We start from the raw sequence: 21051 nt of genomic DNA on the forward strand, positions 1-21051 counted from the left end.
TGAGTGAGTGAGTGAGTGAGTGAGTGAGTGTGAATTAATCTCTTCTTTAATGGCTGTACAAAAAAGGGAGCTCTGCGCATTGCAAGTTAAAACCATTCCCTAAGCGGCGCATGGAATGGTAGGACTCTCAGAAAACTTCGTTGACGCGAGTTTTCGCTTCGGTATCCCACCAACCACCCAATCTTAGACTACAGCTTACGTTACCACACATGCCAACAACGCCACTGGGAAACACTCCGTCTCCAAAACGCTCATTCAGTCTAACCAGGGGCGCTATTCTCGTGTTTTGTCCGTTTTGTGTCCGTTTCAAAAGTGTCCGCTTTGAGCAAGCCCTGGCTGGCTAAAAGTGAACACCCGGATGTGACGCCATGCAAGCACGGTGGAGCTATGAGCCGGGGCTTCTCGGAGCAGACGATTTGGAGCAGACGACTTTTCGCCGCCTTGTTTTTGGTTCTCTGGAGGAACAATAAACGCACAAAAGATAGTTTTAAAAAGGTTTATTCGTTCAAAATGTGTTTACAAGAACAGTCGTGGAAAAGTCAACCTAAAGCCCGCCTACAACTGGAAGAACGTCACAATAAAACGGATGCGAAACGGGCGTTTTCAAAACGGACAAACACGAGAAAACCGCCTCTGAACAACTGCACATGCCACCAAATTCCTCCCGTTGTGCCCACTTCTGTTTCCGGTTGCCTTTTTCAGTTCCGGTCGTTCTTATTTCCGCAGTGCTACGTTCCTCGGTTGGCAGGAGCGCTACACTCAGACCGCGCTTATTCACACCAACGCCTCGGACGGCGCCGCTCGCACGTGTCATTACGAAAGCACGTGCCCTCGAGGCAGGAATTTGAGACGGAGGGGTAAAGCGAAAGCCGGAGCAAGATATGAGGGGGAAGGACCACCAACCACCGGTCTCAGAGTGTGCAATCTAGGAGGAAAAGTCAGCCGCTGCCTGCATTGTTGTTGGCGCTCGGCCGGGAGGAGGGGCGTTCTGCTATCTGTCCGCCTTACGGTGCGGGCAACAATAGAATGCGGGAAAAGTAAGAATTAGGGCCGTATAAGAACACGAAGCGAACATGCTGGGCGTGTGCAGCAGAATAGAAAAGCCGTGAACAACATGCTAAATGGAGAAACGGCAGCAAATAACTGAAGCAGAGCTAAGCGCAAGCACCTGACAGCGACTTTTAAGAGCCCGCCACCTGTTGTAAGCCGTAATGTGTGCGGTGTGCGGCGGCAACAAAAGATTGTCATTGTTACTCCCGTTCCCCACCCGAGAGCAGTGGAAAACTAAGCTGACCACCGCGTACCCGGCCCGCCAGAGGGCCTTGGTTTCTCAGGCCATTGAGTCTGCCCGGTCAAGAGGCAAACAAACGTTTTCTGCTACTACTACTACTCCCGCCGTTTACCGCACACGTGAGCAGGCGCCTCACGAGAAGCGCCCGGCGTCGTCCAGGCTTGCGCGTGGTGCTCGCAAAAGAATACCAAGAAAACAGTTCACGTGCGTCCGCGGCTCAAGGGGGGGGGGAGAGAGAGAGAGAGAGAGAGAGAGAGAGAGAGAGAGAGAGAGAGAGAGAGAGAGAGAGAGAGAGAGAGAGAGAGAGAGAGAGAGAGAGAGAGAGAGAGAGAGAGAGAGAGAGAGAGAGAGAGAGAGATGAAACTTTATTCAGTGGCCTGATAGTTTCTCAGAGGGTCGGCGGCCGCATCCAGCTTGGACCTGGCGGAGGCGCATGTGGCTGGACCGTTCATGGAGGTGAATGCTGTTGAGGGTCTCGCTGAAGCACCGGAGGACCCGCACTGATCGCCAGAGCCACGAGAGCAGTCTGGATGCCCTTGTTGGGGCTGATCAGTGCAGCCTCCCAGTCTGATTCGTCGTGAACAAAACTGTTGGTATGCATGGCACTGCCGTAACATATTTTGCATGTTGGCCCAGACTTTGCTGAAGGACAGAGCGGGCTGTATAAGGTAGGGTGTATTCTGCTGTACAGTGCTGGGGAAGGGAGCGCAAGACAGCTCGCACTACAGACGCCCAGCTCGCGAAGCAGGCTGCCGCCGGTTCCAGCGCGTGCTGACGCATTCCACTTCGGGAGAAATGCGAAAGCCTCCGGACAAAGTGATCCGGGCCCGCCAGTCATGCATGAGGAAGATGAGATGGATATGACGATGACTACTATACTGTCACAGTGAAAAGCGACGACGGAACATGTAAACAAACAATTTCAAACCTAGTGCAGTGTATCCTTCAGTGCTATACATAGAAAGAAATCCTCCAGCTTCGATAAGCCTTGCGCGACTTAGTTCTAGCTGCGGGAATTTTTTTAGTGCAAAGTATATTTCTACATCCAGCAATTTCTTTGTGGGTGGTCGGGTTTGTGGCCCGTAGGGAGAGGGATGATACGAATCATGGCTTTATACCGTGAAGCCAGACATTTGGCCTTCTATCTTCGTTCTGAAAAATTAAAAGCAACAATCACTCAATCAAGGAGACTGCGAACAAGCGTGTTTCGTTCTTTACGTGTCCCCTTTAGAAAAAGTTAAGCGCCCACAGCCACGCCACTCGCACTGTACCCGCAGCTGGCATTTGAAGGGTATACGATAGCATATACCAAAACACTCTCGTTCATGCCACGCATGCATCAGCTGGACCTGCAACGTCCCATGGTTGATTTACGTACGCGCCTTTTAAGGCAACCGTGCATTCGTTGAGCGCGTAGAGGGGAAGCCAGTGGCACTGTCTCACTCGGTGCGTGGTGTCCTCCAAGGGGCTGTGCTGTCTCCCTTACTTTTTAATATGACATTTATCCAGTTAGTCTGAAAACTCGGCAGCTTGCAACATACACGTTTTCTCATCTACGCGGATGATGCCACGGTGTTGTCTAATCACAAGAACGTGCAAACGCAGCATACGGCATTGCATAATTCCTTGGAAGTGATTCAGGCGTTTCCTGTGAAGGTGGGCATCCCTGGCTCCACCAAGACAAAGTATGTGACGTGTACTAACAAAGCTGGTCGGCAAAAACATGCATACCTAGCACATCGGATCGCAGAGGCGGCAGAGCTCCGTTTCTTTGACTAGCATATTCACCAGCCCCGTACTCCTACGTCATGGCTCAGAACAGCCGGGCAACCTACTGCAAATATCATTCTTCTCTAACCCGCCGAATCGCCAAAGTGGGTCGTGCAAGAAAACCTAGGTCACTGAGCGGCTGGTGCGCGCCGTGCTCCAGCCTCACTCGGTTTATGAAGCCCAGTTTCAGGACGTCACCATTTACCAACGTGTCAAACTGGAAGCCATGAATTGGCAAGACATGCTGTAATAAATCACCGGTCCTCCTCGCATTACGCCGATACTGGTGAAAGCGCAGACAGATTGGCTAGCTCATCACGCAAAACGGCACGGCGCGACTGTTGTCAAAATATTTGCATTTCTGAAACATTCATGCACTGTACGATCATTTCATTCCGGGCATCTTGGATCCTCCGGAATACCGTTCTTCTATTCGGGTGTACGATAATTGCCACCACCAATACAAGCCATCCGCGGAATAGGCGGGAAAAAAATTCACGCATCTCCACGAAGTGAATCATGACGAGTGGGCGAAGCCCTGGGGATCGTTCTTACCGTAAATCAGCCGTGGCCTTGCCCACTCGCGCATGTAAATGAGTATTTCACAAATTTCACAAATTTTACAACACGTTATCATGTGGCAGCTTGTTCATAAAAACCGCTCATCACCCATCGAATCGCATAAACCATTCCTCCAGGAACTTAAGATTTCGTTTCAACATAGTGCCCTAATAGACATTAGAAGGCGCGAGCGTGACACCAGTGCAACTCCAGGGCGACACCAGTGCGACGACAGCGCTGCAACGCCCGCGGTGAACTCGGGAAGGCATAAGAGCCACAGACAGACAGACAGACAGACAGACAGACAGACAGACAGACAGACAGACAGACAGACAGACAGACAGACAGACAGACAGACAGACAGACAGACAGACAGACAGAGACAAAAAGTTCAGCATTTACCGAGCCGAATAAATACTCGCGCCTTTAAACGTCGCATGTCGGCCTCGCAGTTTACAAGATGTCGTGTGATGTGCGACAGAGTACTATATATGCATTCATGCTTGTAAGGTCAGAAAGCGCACTAAGCTTAGGGACAACAACGATTTGGTGATGACGGGCCGGACGTTCCACTGCATTCTTATACAGCTCACAATCGACCATACGCCGAGCACCCCTTCACGTGTATTTGGCAAGCGCTCACGATCACGAGTTCAACGTGAACGCGTCAATCACACACGGGCGTAACGCAAAGAAGCTCACTCCTCCCGAACAAGAGAACTCCTCTCAGACAGCGCCGATCCTGCTGGGCTGGGAAACGGGCCAAAGCAACTTTTCCGTTCGCTTCGTCCGTTCCTTTCAAAGAGAACCGCTTTTTCACACCGCCGTCATACTTACGCGGACTCAGGAATTTGAGGCAAGAAAGAAAAGAAAATAGGCCCCGAGGTTTGTTCGAGCCGCGGCGCGTATAGCAGGCATTTTTCTCCCCGGTACAGCACCACTCGGCGAGTGACTCTGGGAAAGCATTGTTCGAGAGCGATCGCGGAGTTTTTCGCGCTCCGTTGGAGTCCTTTATTGGGCGGATATAAGGCCACCAGCGGAGAACTGGTTCGCTTTGCCGAGCAGACGACTTCTTTCTGGCGTGCGCGTGTACAGCAGACGATGCCTACCTACTTCCCGATCAGAGTTACTGTGCTTCCCGATAACACGCGATCGCCACATGGGCTTGTTGAGATTCCTTACGCTAGCTGTCGATGAGTATTATTGTCGATTGAGTAGGTATAGCGTCGTGTGGATACAAAAACAATTTTTACTTGTTTTCGACTTGCGTACTTTCCGAACTCTGCTAGATTCACTGTTTCCGGCGCTGTTCTTGCAGACGGCCCACTTGCACAAGTGCAGCCGTTGCAGACGACATTTTTTGGACGTCCTCAGATGCGCTGTTTCCGACGCTGTTCTCGCAGACCACCCTCTTGCAGAAGTGCCGCTGTTGAAGACGATATTTTGTGGACGTCCTCAGATGCACTGTTTCCGACGCTGTTCTTGCAGGCGATGCTCTAGTGCACTGTAGTGCAGCCATTGCAGACGACATTCTGCGGACGTCCTCAGATGCACTGTTCCAGACGCTGTTCTTGTAGATGATGCTCTTGCCCAATGAGGTGTAACCTAGAGTCACTAGATAAGATTCAGGGTGCCGTCACTGCCGCACACAAGTGAGAAACGGCGGCCATTTCGGGATTTATCAGTGTTGTCAACTTGGTGAGTGTTGTCAACTCAGAGCTAACTTTGACGAGGTCATTTGTAAACAGCACTGTCGAAGACCAGCAACACGGCATTTTCGGACACACTTCTGCCGCTGAAATGCTTCGAAGTGCGTTATCTTTTATTCGCGTTCGAACGACGCCAGTCGCGCTCATCCGCAGAGCAGGGAGGACAAGCTGAGGCTATCACAGTTGACCGGCAGAAAACGCATAAACAACAAAATGGCGGTCCCCATGAACCGTCGCGGTGTAAACAAATGTCACGTGATGCCAACTGACCAAGGACTACGGCGGCGGCACGGAACAATAGGAGAAAAGAATGCCGATACTCTTTAACCTTATCTAGTGACACTAGTGTAGTCGTTGCAGACGACATTTCGTGGAAACCGCTTGACGATTGTGCAGACACGCCTAGGCTTTGCTGATGATGTTTTGAAGATGCGTTACTGCGAAGGCACTGTTGCAGCTGTGGTCTAACCGACGAGTTCTTGCTGATGCTGGAGTCAGCGCGGTGACACAGAGCACTAATAAGAAATACATGCCGCAACAGTGCTAATGAAGACAGTCACCCAGTTCTCAATATAGCGCCAGTCGTGTGTGCGTTTATTCTTTTTAGGGCGCAGCCCTTTGGCGCCGGTTCGTGGGCTGAGGGGCGTCGCCATCGGTGTCATCGAGTGAACGATGGCAAGTCCGAAGAGTGAAAGAAGCATGAGGAGGAGCCTGTCGAGATATTGGAAGGGGAGGGTGGTTCGTCGTGGCGGCGCGAGACGCAATGGGGCCGTGCGAGTGACTGTGATGTGCGCTCGCTTCCTAAGACGCAGTTCGCGCCGCCGACGCCGCCCAGATAACCCACGAGTGAGTGCTGCCTGAGCGCACTGCAGCCGTCTGGTGTGACTGCTGAACTGCGAGTGAGGCAACCGGTCGTGCTCTTCGTCAGCCGCTGCAGCTAAACGAGCTGCCAGGGCGGAGGCTCAGCACCGCCGACGCCAGAACCTCGAGTGATGTGTGAACAATGAGCGAGGCAACTGGCGCAGGTTTTTCTCCAGCCACTGCGAATGCAAGATTTCTGCAACCATGCAAATATATTAATATATGTTTATTGCAATATACAAGGTACATTTGCGGGCCTGCCGAAGCCACATGAGGCTTGAAGGGCAGTGGCCGGCAGTTGGCGGCACCGAGGCCAATCGCTTCGCCGGTACGGACACACAAAAAAGAGAAGAAAAGAAATAATAATAATGATAATAATATTAAAAAATGTGTTGAGTGAAGAGCAAATAGTTAATAGAAAAGTTCAAATAGACATTTCTTAATTAATTTTCGGCTACTGAGGGAGAAAACATCGTCTGGTAACTGATTCATTGTATGCGGGACATAAAAAGCGCGAATACGTTCCCCATACCTAGTTGAAATTCTTCGTCCGTCTGAAGTTGCAATTCTTTGTCCGTTCTTCCATGTCCGTCTGAAATTCTTTGCCTCAACATATTTTGCACCGTCAAAACAGCTCAACAGCTGCGCCCAAATATCGCATTATGAGGTATCGTAATCGCCAGCCAATTTCAGATGCGAAGAATCTCTTGCTCGGGGGGGGGGGGATGTCCCGCGTCCGTGCCCCGTCCGCAGCGCCTCTGATGATGATTGTGGCAGGATGCCCCTAGGGATTGGCCAACCAAAGAATCCATCACGAGATAGCTTCGCGTTCAACCCCCGTCGTCATCTTCCCGTAGGGGAACCGCTAAAGAAGAAGAAGGAGAAGAAGACAAAGCTGCGAAGAGGAGGGCGTGTACGTTGCTCTCAGCCGGTGCACCAACGTAAACAACCTTTACCTCACCAACGCTGACGGAGACTACCGATTCTACCACAGAGACGACAACATCGACAAGAACATGATGGACGAGTTTCGGCACCTCGAGAACCACTGCCTACTCACCGTAACACAACAGTACTTGCGTGCCTTTGCCACCGGTGTGGACCCGGATGCGGAATTCCCTCTGGCGCTACTAAACACCAGATCACTCAACATAACGGCAACACAATGGAACCACACGGAACCCCCATGATGCTTCGCATCCTCATCAGGGTTCCCCAGGGAAGATGGTGTAATTTTTTTTTGTTTTTGCTGTGTTTCGTCTCTGACCTTAACCGAAGAATGTTCTAACATTGACGACGGGAGTGTTGCTACTAGCAAGGTGCAGAGGCAAAGAGCGTGAGAGGTTGGCGGAAGACACAGGAGAGACAGTCACGTGACATGGGGCGACAAGACTTTAGCCCTTCGACAACATTTTCAGCGAATAAAGTAGACACGCGGCCAGTTTTGTTTTCTCGCAATCGAAACTGCGCCCCACGTGGTCTAGAGCTAATTGGTGTGTTTTACCCCGAGCGTACACCTAGCGGGCGCGCCTCGAGAGAGCCCGCCGTAGGTGATTGGTTGATACGAGGCTCCAAAATAAACCCCGCGCACGCGTTCTCTGAGGACAATGAGCAGGCAAGCCGTCGCGTGCGGCAGAAACAAACCCTTTTACAACAGCGCTGCCCGGAACAATAGACGGGGAGCGCACGCTTTACCGGAAGTAGGGCGGCCGCTAGCCCTCAGCCCACTCTCGCTTACGCGTTTCGTGCGGCCACCTTGTTCCGTCTTACTTCCGCGAGTGTAGTGTACACTCCCCCACGTATAAGGATGTCCGGCCGACATCGGCCGGTGCATCCAAGGTGCTAAGAACACCAGCCGTTGGAAAGTTGTGTTATCAATGTTGGATAACCACTTCCGTTTTTCTTAAAGAGGTCATGAAGACAAAATGCGCTGTCAAAAAAAATAAAAAAAAAAGGTCGTGGCACTTACTACCAGACCACAAACCAGTTACTTGTCACAGTATCAACTATCCACTATAGGTACTTCGTGCTTTTACTAAGTGACCATGCATAACGTAGTAGAAAGCTACGCGTGACAATATGGATCGGCTCAGCGCGCAGCATGACATAGACACATTCAACACGCACATATCTCACACTTAGACAACAAATAAATTGAGCAAGAAAACCAACGGGAGGGGGGGGGGGGTAAAGAGAATTTCTTGTAACCAACATATCAGGGCGCAGCGATCAGAGGCAACAGCGCTGCCCGAATAACAGAAAATTATCCAACGAGTTTTCATGTAACATTGTCATTTTACCCACTACTCAAAAATTGTTTGTGGAGGGCAACAAGCTACTTCAAGTCACACAAAGTTCTGCCGTAGTGCCGTACTGAACTCAATACGGCACTAGAGGAACGCTCAGGACGGGGGGCAAGGAGAATTTATCATAACCCACACATAAAGAGAATTTATTAAACACAGGTTACAGCTAGGACCCGCTGTAGTTAGCTACTACACGGGTCGACAGAGCACAGGATTTACGTAATGTGCCACAGAGTAAAAGGAAGTGAAGATCACGGAAGTTCACAAAACAACTAGTCCACCGCACCGAAGGTCCTTTACAATAGTGTCCGAGGCACGAGACTCATACACCATAGTTCACGCGTGGGAGTGAACATAAAAACAACAGCAGTTCACACACATCCGTTCTATGTCCGTACAGAGATGCATGCGCAGCCAGGCTGCCTAAACTGCGCCTTGGCCTCAAACATACAACTCCTTTCAGCACGCAAGTTTCACCTTATTAATAAGGCACGACACACCATTGCACGGTGTTATTGGCAACCTTGATGAAGCGAGTAGACCAACGCATGAGAAAAGATTCTTCACCCAGCGCCGCCAGCTCATGCTGCAGGTGCTCTATGGCCATTTTTCGAACACGCCACAACAGGGGATACATGGCACGCTGTGGTCGTGCCTGCAAGGCGGCTACACCTCGCTGGCGCCACACAACAAAGACACCCACACACAGCAGAAAGCTGACAAATGGGTCTTTCGATTTCGTGCGGGCTCCCAGCCTAAGCTCAAACATTCTGCTGACTAAAACCCAGAATGTGGCGGCCACACGACACTCAAAAAGAGCATGCTCACATATGCACGAGGAGAGCGAGTATAACTTAATTACCTTAGAAATACATCTCCTCTTCTTGCTTTTATAGCCAGCAGCGGAAAGTGCTCCGATAGAGTCAGTGGGGCTTGTCGCAAAAATAAAATATTTTAGCGAAAATTTTGGAATTATGCATTTTAATGTGAGCATATACAAGTGGGCATGTGGATTTGCAAAAACTTTTTTATCGTGATTTAGAGTGAGAAAAGCGTTGTAGTTATTATGTTCAATAATTCGCAAAATTTTGTTACTATCACTGAATGTAAGTATCAGTTAAGCAGCAGTTACTAAGTGCATAGTCTAGACTAGTAACGATAGCATTTAGGTTCCATACTTAGTGGCAGGACCTACGTACCGTCCTGGGGGTGGTAAATTTCGTAAGGAGTTTCCAAATGCAACCCTTTACTACCTTCTTGCAAGCTTTTTTGTTGAGAGTCTTATTATTATTAAATAGCTTTATTTTATTAATAAAGAGCTAAAATTAGTATTGATATGGTAATTATTAATGTTAATTATGTTAATTATCAATAATAAAGAGCTGCCATTTTTATTAAGTGTTCAAATTGAAAGAACTAGCGTTCGGTAAGACACTCGGCTCCGTTTCCGCAACGAAAAGAACTTTTTGAAACTAAAGAATGCGAAAACTATTGGCAAACTTTCAAATTTCGCACTGCGTGGCATACTATGGGAAGAAGTGGCGTAATGTAATCCAGCACTGAAAAACATTTTTATCAGTGTTTTACCTGTACAGTTATGAACAAATGAAATGAGAACACCAAAATATAAATCACAACGCGCAAAATCAAAGAATATAGATATAGTTGAGATCACTATCGAAGAAGTCCAAAATCCAAACGGCCTCGACCAACTTCACATAACTGCCCGAGTTGCAGTGGAGTGTAGCTGCTAGTGTAGCTTTCCTGTGTGTGTATATGTGCGTGTGTGTACGTGTGTATGTGTGCAGGTGTCCTTTTTGCTACATTTTCGTGCCCTGTATTTTGATATTTATATGTCTAGTGTTTCGTTTTCTTTTCCTTCACCCAACGTTGTATATATGTCCCTTCTTATTCTCGTCCATGTGTTATATATTTATGTAAGCCCTCTACCCTATCTCCCTATTCCTATGTACTCTTTCCTCCCTATCCCACCTCCCCTACACCAGCAGGCGTTCCGGTGTCCGCCCCTAGGCGAGACAATTTACGCCTGTTGGTGGACCTTCCTTTCTTGTTTTTGTGCAATAAATACATACATACCGTGTCGGAATGTGCGCTTGTGTACAGTGTCTATGCGGCGCAATCGCAGCCGCCGGACTGGTCGCATCTTCTTGAGGCGTGTGTGTGCCTGCCTGACTTTTAAAATGTATTAGTGAATTTACCGTTATTGTAGTTAGGGTGGGACTTTGAATTATTCGGGCTAGTTTCCCATGCTATAAAGAAAAAAAAAAGTCGGAATGGCAAAATCGGATAGACGGCGGTTTCATAACGCAAAGAACCCAGGTTCACTTCCAACCACAAGGTGCGTTTTTTTTTTCTTACCGAAGAAAGCTTCGCGTTAAATGATCAGCATACGTGTCCCGTTGTGGAAACGCATTGTGTAAAGTTGGCTTTTCTGCAGTGCGTCTTGGTGTTACGATCCACGGCGCAAGTGAGTGAATCATAGAAAGCTTCGATTTAAAAAAAAAATGTGCAGAAATTCAGAGAGTTATCTAATAATTCGTGAGAATTCCTACGCCGCTCGTGTTCCCTGTGATTTGTTGATAGCCGGATTTGGCTATCAATTTGGCTATCAACAATTTGGTTATCAACAAATACCAACTATCAGCAACTACACTCTTAGCCAAAATGGGAGAAAATAAGACTAACTGCAGCAATTACGCCTCGCGAGGAACATTTAGTCCCCAAAAGACCAAACGCGCCAAGATTAGGGCCGTGTGGAAAATGAAGGGACCAAACGTTGGTCCCTCGACGCGAATGGGACCAACGGAATTTTAGGGACCTTACCCGCAACGTTGCTGTTGCTCCCCCTGGCGGGGGCCCTCCGACTTGTTTCTACTTGTTCGGCGGCCAGCGGGGACGGACGTGCGAAAGGTGAGCTGCGGCGGCGACGGCTTTTCCCCATTCGGCCTTTTTTTGAAGTTCGTGAGCTTGCATCTTAGCGTCAGAGTGCCAGCTATTTTTTAAAACCAACGCCAGTCGATTCGCTGTGCGTTACTGCCGACGGCGACCTAATTTTTATTTGTTTCGGTATATTTTTTCCCAATTTTTTGCTTAACCCTAAAATAGTAAAAATGCAATTTCTCTTTAAACAAGTGGCCCAACCGCATAAATAACCGTCCCAGCAGGAGCAGCGTACAAAAAGGAAGCTAACCGCTAACTTCTTTTCTTTTGAAATTGCAGTTTTAATACATTTATAGCCAGAAATGTCAAAATGTGGTTAACACGTGGCCGAGAATCTTGAAGGGCTCTAACTTTTTAGGCAAACATATGAACACTAAAATAACAACATGGTGCTGTTAGGACACAAGAATTACTCGCAGACATATTAAATTTTAAATGAAAACGTGATATTTTAAGCAGGAAAATTACAAGAATTCTGGCAGAACGCCGGAACTGCAACGGACGCGTACACTCTGAGGCTGAGTAGGGCAAAAATAGTTGCACCCTCGTAACCGCAACTACGTCCAGAATAAAACTAGACAAAAACGGTTAAAATCTGATGTAAATTGGCTGAGTAAGGCATTTTTTTTCCATATTTTGCGGAACCCGAACTTGTAATCTGCCGGACACCAGCAGAACGGCAAAATGAAGTCTTCCTCGAAGGCGCGGTCTGACCGCCGTAATAAAAATCCTCTAACAAAATCGTAGAATCTTTATGTATCTCACGGCAAGTTTTTTTTTTTTTTTTTTGAGAATACAGTGTCATCTAATGGCCCCTTTTCCAGTACCGGCCCTCCTTGTGGTCGCCACGGCGAACCTAACTGGCAGTAACGCCCCCCCCCCCCCCCCCCCCCCCCCCCCAAAGAAAAAAATTGTTTGGTTTTCTCGTCCTGCAGTCCTTCCCGCACCCACCCGTCACCCGTGCCTTTCACATGAATTTCACAGTTGCAGGCGCACGCTCGCGTGACTCATCTAACGTGGCCGAAAGCTTCCTTCACTTTTTTTCATTTTCGTTGCTCCCTCACTGGTAGCCAAGCGCTCGCAGCGTGGTCAGCCTCAAACATTTTTGCCCCTTTTCTTTGAAAGCCTTTTTTTGTATGTATGTGCGAACTCACTGTGAACTGTCCGCAAAGAGGAAATAAAAACGTGCAGCCATAGCCACTCCCCATGCAGAAAGCTGAGAGGACGCCGTTTTGTTTGTTTCGCCCGAGGCTATTTCTTAAACATTGTTAAATTTGTTAAACATTGAGAAAATTTGGCTCTTAATACATTTTTGAAATAAAAACGCATTCTTCGACACCGACATCACAGCCAGAAATCAATAATGACCTTGTTCTATACAAACCCGCACCATCAGCGCAGGAAAGCAGGTTTTCTTCCAATGATTAAATATTTCTTCTTGTTTTCTTTTTATTTTTGATTGCAGTCAAACCATTTTGATTTAGAGCTGGTGCTGACAGGAAGCGTCTCTTTCCCTACATGTCTTGTGAAAGAGGGGGAAGAGGCCCTTGTTTCGTGCTACGTAAGCCTCTGATAATGATAGCGAACCTGCATGCGAGAAATGAGCAATCTTTCTATTTTCTGTTGCCCTTATACAGTGGTTCAATGCTTTGAGTGAGGGAGCATGAGTCCCCAGGTTCTATTGCTGGTTTGAGTGGCGTCTTTTCTGCTGGAGTCGGAAAAACAACAATGTCTGAGTTTCGCTTGTTAACCACCGTGGCCATGGTCTTAATTAATCCGTAGTCTTACACTCAGTGCAATTCACAGGCCACATTTGGCTACACTTCATAAAGCGTTGATTTTGCTCCTTTTTGCTTTTTGAGGTATTTTTTACGGATGCTTGTTAGGGCTGCTGGAAACTGCGTTTTTCTCAATTTTGCGTCCTACCATGAATAACACTTGTTTTGTTGCCCTATTTATTTTCTGCAGGAGCGTGACGACATACGCCCATTGCCGACAGCGTCACGGAGGATGGCTGTCTCCTCTCAACGGACAAGTACCTCAAGACAAGTGGAGCACGCTTGCGCCAAGGACAGCAGCCATGTATACCCGGAATAGCCAAATACTGGGAGCATCGCCTCAACAAGGTGTGCCGTACAGGCCTTCGAAATAGAGACTCCAACGTCAAGAGTAGAGTACGGTTTACTTTTGTTGTGTATGTTGCTCACACAGTGTTGCAATAAAAAGCTTGAAAGTAACATTTTCTTTGTCGTGAGTACTTTGTCGTGAACAAGTGGCCAAGAAATACTGCTTCTGGTCTCTTGTGTTTACTCCTGTCTTCTGAATTGTCGGTCTAATGGAACGACAGTCACTCATGGAGTACTTGCACGAGCCAGCACATCGTCTTTTAGTATGCACGGTTAATCCAGAGGGGAGCATTTGCAGGGATGAACATTTAGTCTTGAAAGCATCAATTGGTCTAGGGGGAGTAATGGGAAAGATTAACGATTGATACTCAGAGGACCAACGGTTGGTCTCCAGTCGACTAACAGGGGTGACGAACAGTTGATCTGCAAGGGACCAACAGTTAGTCTTTATGGCGGACCAACAGTTGAACCATCAAGGGACTAAGTGTAGAGGGACTAACAGTTGGTACCCTTGCCGTTAGTCCCAAAAAGGACTAATTCTAGTGGCAATGCAGTTAGTCCCCAAAAGGACTAACGCCGATGCCCCGTTAGTCCTTTTTGGCTAAGAGTGTACGTTGGTTTATTTCATTGTTTTTACAGTTTTCCACTGTTTCTCTTTGCAATGATGTACATTTACACTATTAAGAAGACTAAGTGACTAAACTCCGCCAATGACGTATTTTGTTGCAGACTGAAGTCGTTTACTATAAGAATCACTTTTTTTTATTTATTTAGATCATTATTATAATGCTTATTTTTCCTATTTTTTGTATTTATAGTTTTTCAAAAATCTGTTCGACCAATTATCTCTATTTACGATAGTATAGCCAGTAAAAGTGTTAACTCTCTCTCTCTCTATCAATTACGCATTTTTTGAGCAAATGCAACGGTGTTACACGACTGGGGCTGTGGGAAAACTAGGCACAAAATATTGCGCATTAAAAGACTCTATTCCGATCACTGACTGCTTACGAAGCAGTTCCACGTTCACCGAACTCTTCGAGCGACTTCTTCAATCGTGGGACGGCGTGCCAAACTGTGCATTGGCAGAACCAGTGTCTCCTTTCCATTTGCATAGCATGGTAAACGCATCGAGTGACTGTACGCATATCAGTAACCTGACATCCGTACCGGCCGCAGGACTAACGAACGCGAGCGCCGTGTTCAGGACGGCGTGTTCAATGCCCCGTTCAGGAAACTCGTGGGCCCCCTGAACACGATTGATTGATTGGTTGATTGATTGATTGATTGATTGATTGATTGATTGATTGATTGATTGATTGATTGATTGATTGATTGATTGATTGATTGATTGATTGATTGATTGTAGGGTTTAACGCGCCGACGCTACACAGGCGATGATGCGCGCCGTAGTGCAGGGCTCCAGCTTAATTTTGACCACCTGGGATCTTTAACGTGCGCCGAAATCTCGTACACGCGGGCGTTTTCGCTTCTCGCCTCAATCAGAAAAGCCCTCTGAACACGGCGTTGAACTGTAGGCGTAAATGAACGAAATTCTTCGAAACAATTCTGTTCCGTACAGTGGTGGAAGCGAAATGTTAAAAGTTAATTTGAAGGTAGACTAGTGGATTTTTAAGTATGCTTGAGCACCTCGTAATTACCCTCGAGAACTAGAGGCTGGGCTCGATGCGCATGCCCTAATGCCCCCTCTTCACGAGCCCAAAACGCGGCGTTTTTCGGATCTACTCCGTACCGTAGAGTGTCATCTAATATACACTAGAAGGAAATCTGGCGGCACTGTCTAGGGGAGCCGCGCTTCAGCGAACGTTCCGTCACGTACCGGGCAGGCACGTTCCATTTGTCCTTGGCATGGCTCATGAACAGGCTGAAAAGTTGGCGCTAGCTGCAATAAAAAAGCAACCATATTACTGTAAAAGAATATTCAAATTTGTTTTGTTATCATAAAATTGAAGCTTCAAAAAGATTTAGTTGTCGTGATTACTTAGAAGCTTCGTGCAAGATGAAAAAGAAAAAAAATGTTGTCCTCTTTTGTTGATTTTGGCTTCCAGACGAAAAAAGAAGCCACGTGGCCAGCCAAGCCAAGTAGGCGAGGAACGTCGCTAGCTGCAATGGCAACGCCCACGACGGCACGCGACTGCAGCGCCAGATTTCCCTCTGTATATATTAGTACGAAACTCTATGCCCCGTACACAGTGTCACCCATGCTTTCCTCTCTAACCATCCGAATGGTCACGTTGCGGCCCTGGCTGCCTGTCGCTCCATTTCTTGCCCACCAGTACCGGTATTTCGCCGCCGCCATTCTAATTCCTCTCTTGCCGCCATGCACTGCCTCCAGGCTCTATTCTACGAAGCGTGCAAGCGGTGGCGAGAGTGACGAAACCTGTAAAGGCAGAGGCAGCTGGCAATTCACGCTTCGACTTGTCTCCATGGCAACGTGACCACTGTTGCGAATACAGCTCTCTCCACGCACTCTCTCCACCCCATCGCCCTCCGCTCTTCTATCGTTCGCTCTGCTGACAAAACGACGCGAAAATGAACATAGAACCGCAAAAATTTCGTCGACGTGCCCCATTTATTGCCCCCGTTATAATATAACTGCAAAAATTTCGCCAACGTCCCCCATTAATTGCTCCCGTGGTAATAAAACTGACTCAACGACCCTACATTACAGGACAGAGACCAGCCTATTGGTATGTGTAGCATTTCAACATTCGCCGCACAGAGTTGAGAAGTTTGCGCCATCACCCACTCGGTCATCATGCAACGCGGTTTCCAAATTCTCTGCATTATAAACAATGAACCGTACGGTATGTTACAAGACCCCGTGCTAGATGGCTCTGTAATAATTTCAACCCAATGTGCGCGTGTTCTTCAACGTATACTATCATTACACGCACATGCACGGCGACGGAAAGGAATTTGGAGCGTATGAACCTTTTCATCCGTTAACCTTTAATAAGACCAGGACATGGTCTGGGCTATGTTGCGCATGCGCAGTCACATCTTCCTGTCTACAAGGCTTCCAGCACAACCCACTGATAAAACGGCAGCTTCCAGGACGAAGAAGTTAAAAAGGTCTATAGAGAAAACGTGTGCAAGACCGGGACAGAAGTGACTGCTCTCTTCCCGCGCAGGCACCTAGTTTATACGAATTATGATGGCTTCTTGACTGCGTTCCGCATCAACACCCAATTCATCTGGCGTAGCAAGCCAGGCATCCCAGCTCGGCTGATATCGCCAGTTTCATTAAGAATCGTTCTCTCCTATCTCTATCTCCCTCCCCAAGTCTTTGAAAAACACCAAGCATGTCTCCACTTCAATTTCCAACAACCCCTCACGCCACTATACGGGCCGCCTCTCTGTTTCCGTTGTTAATTCATGCGTGCACCTTCGTCCGGAATACAGCTGTCGTGACCGAGAATCAAGTCGTATAGACCTCGTATCACAGTACACCGACCCGCTTCGCGCCGTCGCATAAAATGTCACCCGCTCGAAGTGTGGCAACGCCGGTACGTATTACAGTCTTCGAGACCTGCAGGCGAGACCGTAATTCCCACATGCTGATCGTGGTCGAACGTCCACTCTGGACGTCACGTGTTCGTGTCGCTGCCAAACGGACAACTCGAAACAAAACAAGACAAGAAAGATCGAAGAGACAATGCGAACGAACAAGCAAGGCGATAGAGGACGTCCCCGATAGGGCCTTGCCGCCGCTGAAGGTTGTCCCCCCGGCGGAAACCGGAAGACACGTCTTCTGTCCCTTGCACGTGCAGTCGACGTATGCGCGATATTTGCATAACGCTCGTCGTCGCCACCACGAAAACTCTGCGGCCTCGGTAACGGCAATGGAGGAGGAATCATTTCTTTTTCCCTCTTTTTTTTTTTTTTTTTTCTGTCTCTCTCCTGTCGTCGCTCCGTTTCCCGCGTGCCTTCCGGTACTCCGCTGCTGTATCTGCGGATCTACATTGTCTGGAGCGACGGTTTTTTCTTCGCTTAATTGCCAAGAGAGCTCATTTTGTGGGGCTTTGTGGTTCGTTCAAGTTTATTTGCTCTTATTATCTTAGTTGCTTTCACTGTAGGGCTGTCGCGGCGCATACGGCTTGGCACCAGCGTCAAGCATTCACCCGGCACACTCAATGTATATCGTCTGCCAACTGTCTGCTTCCGTTAAGCCTGTGTCGCGGACCGCATAGCAGACAATTAGACAGCAGACTTATTAGACATTCGAGGCAAAAAGAATTGGAACGACGCATCGGCCAGGTCCACCGCAGACGAAAACATCGTTTCAGACATGTTGATTAACGCAAGCAGCAGTTTCGTAAGAGACAAATGCATTGCTGTAATAAATTGCAATAAATGACAGGCAAGTCAAAAAGTAAGCAAAAGCAGGAGCACAAATTTTATATAGCGCGAAACATTCAAACCGAAGAACGGGTTGGTTTGCTGCACTATTACTCTTCGTAAGAGTGGCGTTGGCTACGTTTTTGAAAGTAGACATCAAAGTAACCTGCATCGTTGTTTATTTCAAGGGACCTGAAAGTAGACATCAAGGTAGCCTGCATCCTTCATTGCTTCAAGGGACCCTGCCATACTTTCGATAAACGCTTTCACTCTTGCCTTCGCGTCTGAAACCACTGCGAAAGCCGTAATTATCGCCAGCACGGAGCGGCACTGCGTGATTTGCTCGTCGCACTATAGATACGCCTTCTATTTCTGCTTTGTTTTCGTAGCTTTGTTTCTAAAGTTTCTATAGAACACGTTCACTACTGCATCGGAAGGAAAACCGGCCAACAGCCGCTCGTGGCCTCAATGACGTAATTCGAGCGGTCGGAAACGCCGACCGGGAAAGAAAGAAAAATCTTTTGAGCGAGTTTCCGAGTTATCTGATGGACATAGAGCAGTAATTTTTGGCTGAGGTACTTTGCGTCCCCCTAATCTAAGTACTGGTTTGGTTGGGGGACTACGTTCTGCTAGAATTTATTGAAGATTTAAAAAAAAAAAGCTGAAAATCTGTTGCTGGGTCCCTTTCAATTCTGCCTTCGCGATGCAGTCTTCGTTACCGGCTTCCTTGGGATTGGAACCGGACTTAAGTTTGCGGACGATCGGCTAAGCCGGCAACGTAGCCGCCTGCGTATACGCGCAAGTTGTATTGGAGATAATGCGCTAATTCAGCAATCGTGTACGTGAGGTTGGACAACTGAAACAGGTGTAGACGTTGAAGCTCCACCGGAGTCGCCCTGCAAGTAAGAATCGTATACAGTCGAGCCCACTTATAACGATACCGTTTATAACAATATATCGGATATAACGATGAACAGCTATGGCACCGTCAACTTTTGTATTCTTTCTATGGTAAAACAAAACCGCTTATTACAATTCTTCAGTGCCACCTTATCGCATATAACGATTGAATCCGGTGATATTGTGCACCAAAAGTGCAACAGTGACGACTCTAATGACGCGGTTGCGCAGCCTACTCAGGTAGTGTCTTCGTAGGAGGCCCAATGCGTGGCACAGTCCTTCGGGGACTTCGTTTCCTCCAAGGACATTTACCTCAGCTATGTGAAGCACCCATAGATGCTCTTGGAAAAAATTTGCGCTAGCTTCACACGCGGCAAAAAAAGGTGACCGACTGTGGCTTCTTTTCCGCAAATTAGTAGTAGTAGTATACCACCTTGCTGGCATGCGAATAAAATGTTTTGAGTTCTGTTCCGTCTTTTTATTTCGCAACCGGCTTATAACAATTATCGGTTATAACGATGGGATTTCCCTGGCACTTGAATATTGTTATAAGTGGACTAGACTGTATTGGTTTCGACACGCTGGGTTCCGTACGAAAGGTAAACCACGCAGTAAATGGACAAACCTAAACCAACGCCCGGCGTGCAGGTACAGTTGAACCTCGTTTTAACGAACACTGATACAGCGAATAACCGCTTATAGCGAACTAACTATGAACTATGGTTGGTCACGCTTCATGCCAGTGACACTTATTCTTTTATAACAAAAGTGAAACTGTGAGTGCCGCGCTCGCAATCGGATATAACGATGAAATATTTGACCGGTAGGCTCAGAAGCTACTCCGAAAAACTCTCGGCGTACGAAACTGCAGAAGTAGAAAAGGCCGTTTTGTTCGTGGACTCTGTGGGAAACATTATCCTGCTCGGTGCTGTGAATAGCCACCTGACACACATCACATCCTTCCTCGAAAAAATAGGAACGCAGGCCTGTTTTTTCAAATGAAGTTTGTTCTGCTGTAATTTCAACTTTGATGTTCTGGTTCATTGAGCTTGAAATGCCACAAGGAGAAAGATAATTAAGGGCTACGTTGCTTATAGTAAGTTCGAAGATTAAAATAATGCGTTTTTGTATCAAGGATTTTTGCGGGAGCCGGATTACCGATTGGCTTCAACCGATTTTTAGCTTTACTGTTACAACAAATATCGGATATAACGAACTAAATTACTGTCTTGATACTACTTCGCTACAACGAAATTCGACTGTAGTATAAAGGGTCCTTGCTATTCCCAACTCACGAAAACATTTCGTGAATTCGCCATCTTGTGCATGAGCGTTTTCTGGGTGTAAGGTTTGTTAATCGCTCCCGGCAGTTGAGCGTGACAAGCCGAGTAGCGGAAGCACGTGACAGTATTGAAAGCCAATCACACAGGTGCTTCTGGTTAATATGGCGAATACACGGAAAGTTTCACAAGTCGAGAACAGCGGCCAAGGCCGGGAATGCACCAAAACCTGACTCAAAAAAAAAAACAAAAAAACAAAAAACGTAATCGCGCAGGTAAATCTTCGGACCCTTCTCTTATGTACAGTGGCCAGAAACGAATGATAACAAAAACCAATAACCAGCCATGATTGTAACTGAAGAAATAAGCATATATACATACTTCCAACAGCTTATTTTGTAGCAACTATACGTTTCTCTTCTACGACCAAAACACAATTTTAATAACAGACTTTTTGATGTTTTATACATCAATAGACGGATCATTAATGCATAAAGTGGAACTCTCTTTTTTGTTCGCTCCGCAACCTCCCCCAAGGAACGCACACCACAATCAAAATAAGATCACTGCCATCGCCGTGTGTCAGTCGTATAGATGGTATTCACTGAAAAGTTCAGGTGTCAATTTCTTCACTTGGCAACACTGGAAACGGCCACGGACATGGCCGAGGCACCACGGACATGGCGCGGCTTGTGCCACTACACCCGCGCACCTCAGAAGAACAACGCCGGCGGGCGTCGTCTGCTCAGTTTCAACCCTATTCTCAATGTTGGTGTAACCAGAGATGTTATTAATCGCACTCACATTGGAGTCGAGTCATTAGTTTTCGTTCGGTAGGGTAGAGTTTTGAACGTCCAACACACATCATGTGCTTAGCACAGACAAGTACCGCCATTCCGCGGAGCCCGACGTAACCAGTGACGG

The 21051-nt window shown here is 47.5% G+C and overlaps 1 protein-coding gene across 2 annotated transcripts in view; it reads right to left on the reverse strand.

The window, feature by feature from the left end:
• Window positions 1-21051, reverse strand: part of LOC144141578 (uncharacterized) — a 229365-nt gene that overhangs the window by 114528 nt on the left and 93786 nt on the right. The gene's annotated exons all lie outside the window — the stretch shown is intronic.

Source organism: Haemaphysalis longicornis, unplaced genomic scaffold (assembly GCF_048455015.1).
Source record: "Haemaphysalis longicornis isolate Haplotype H1 unplaced genomic scaffold, Haemaphysalis longicornis Haplotype H1 scaffold_6, whole genome shotgun sequence".
Lineage (NCBI taxonomy): Eukaryota > Metazoa > Arthropoda > Arachnida > Ixodida > Ixodidae > Haemaphysalis > Haemaphysalis longicornis.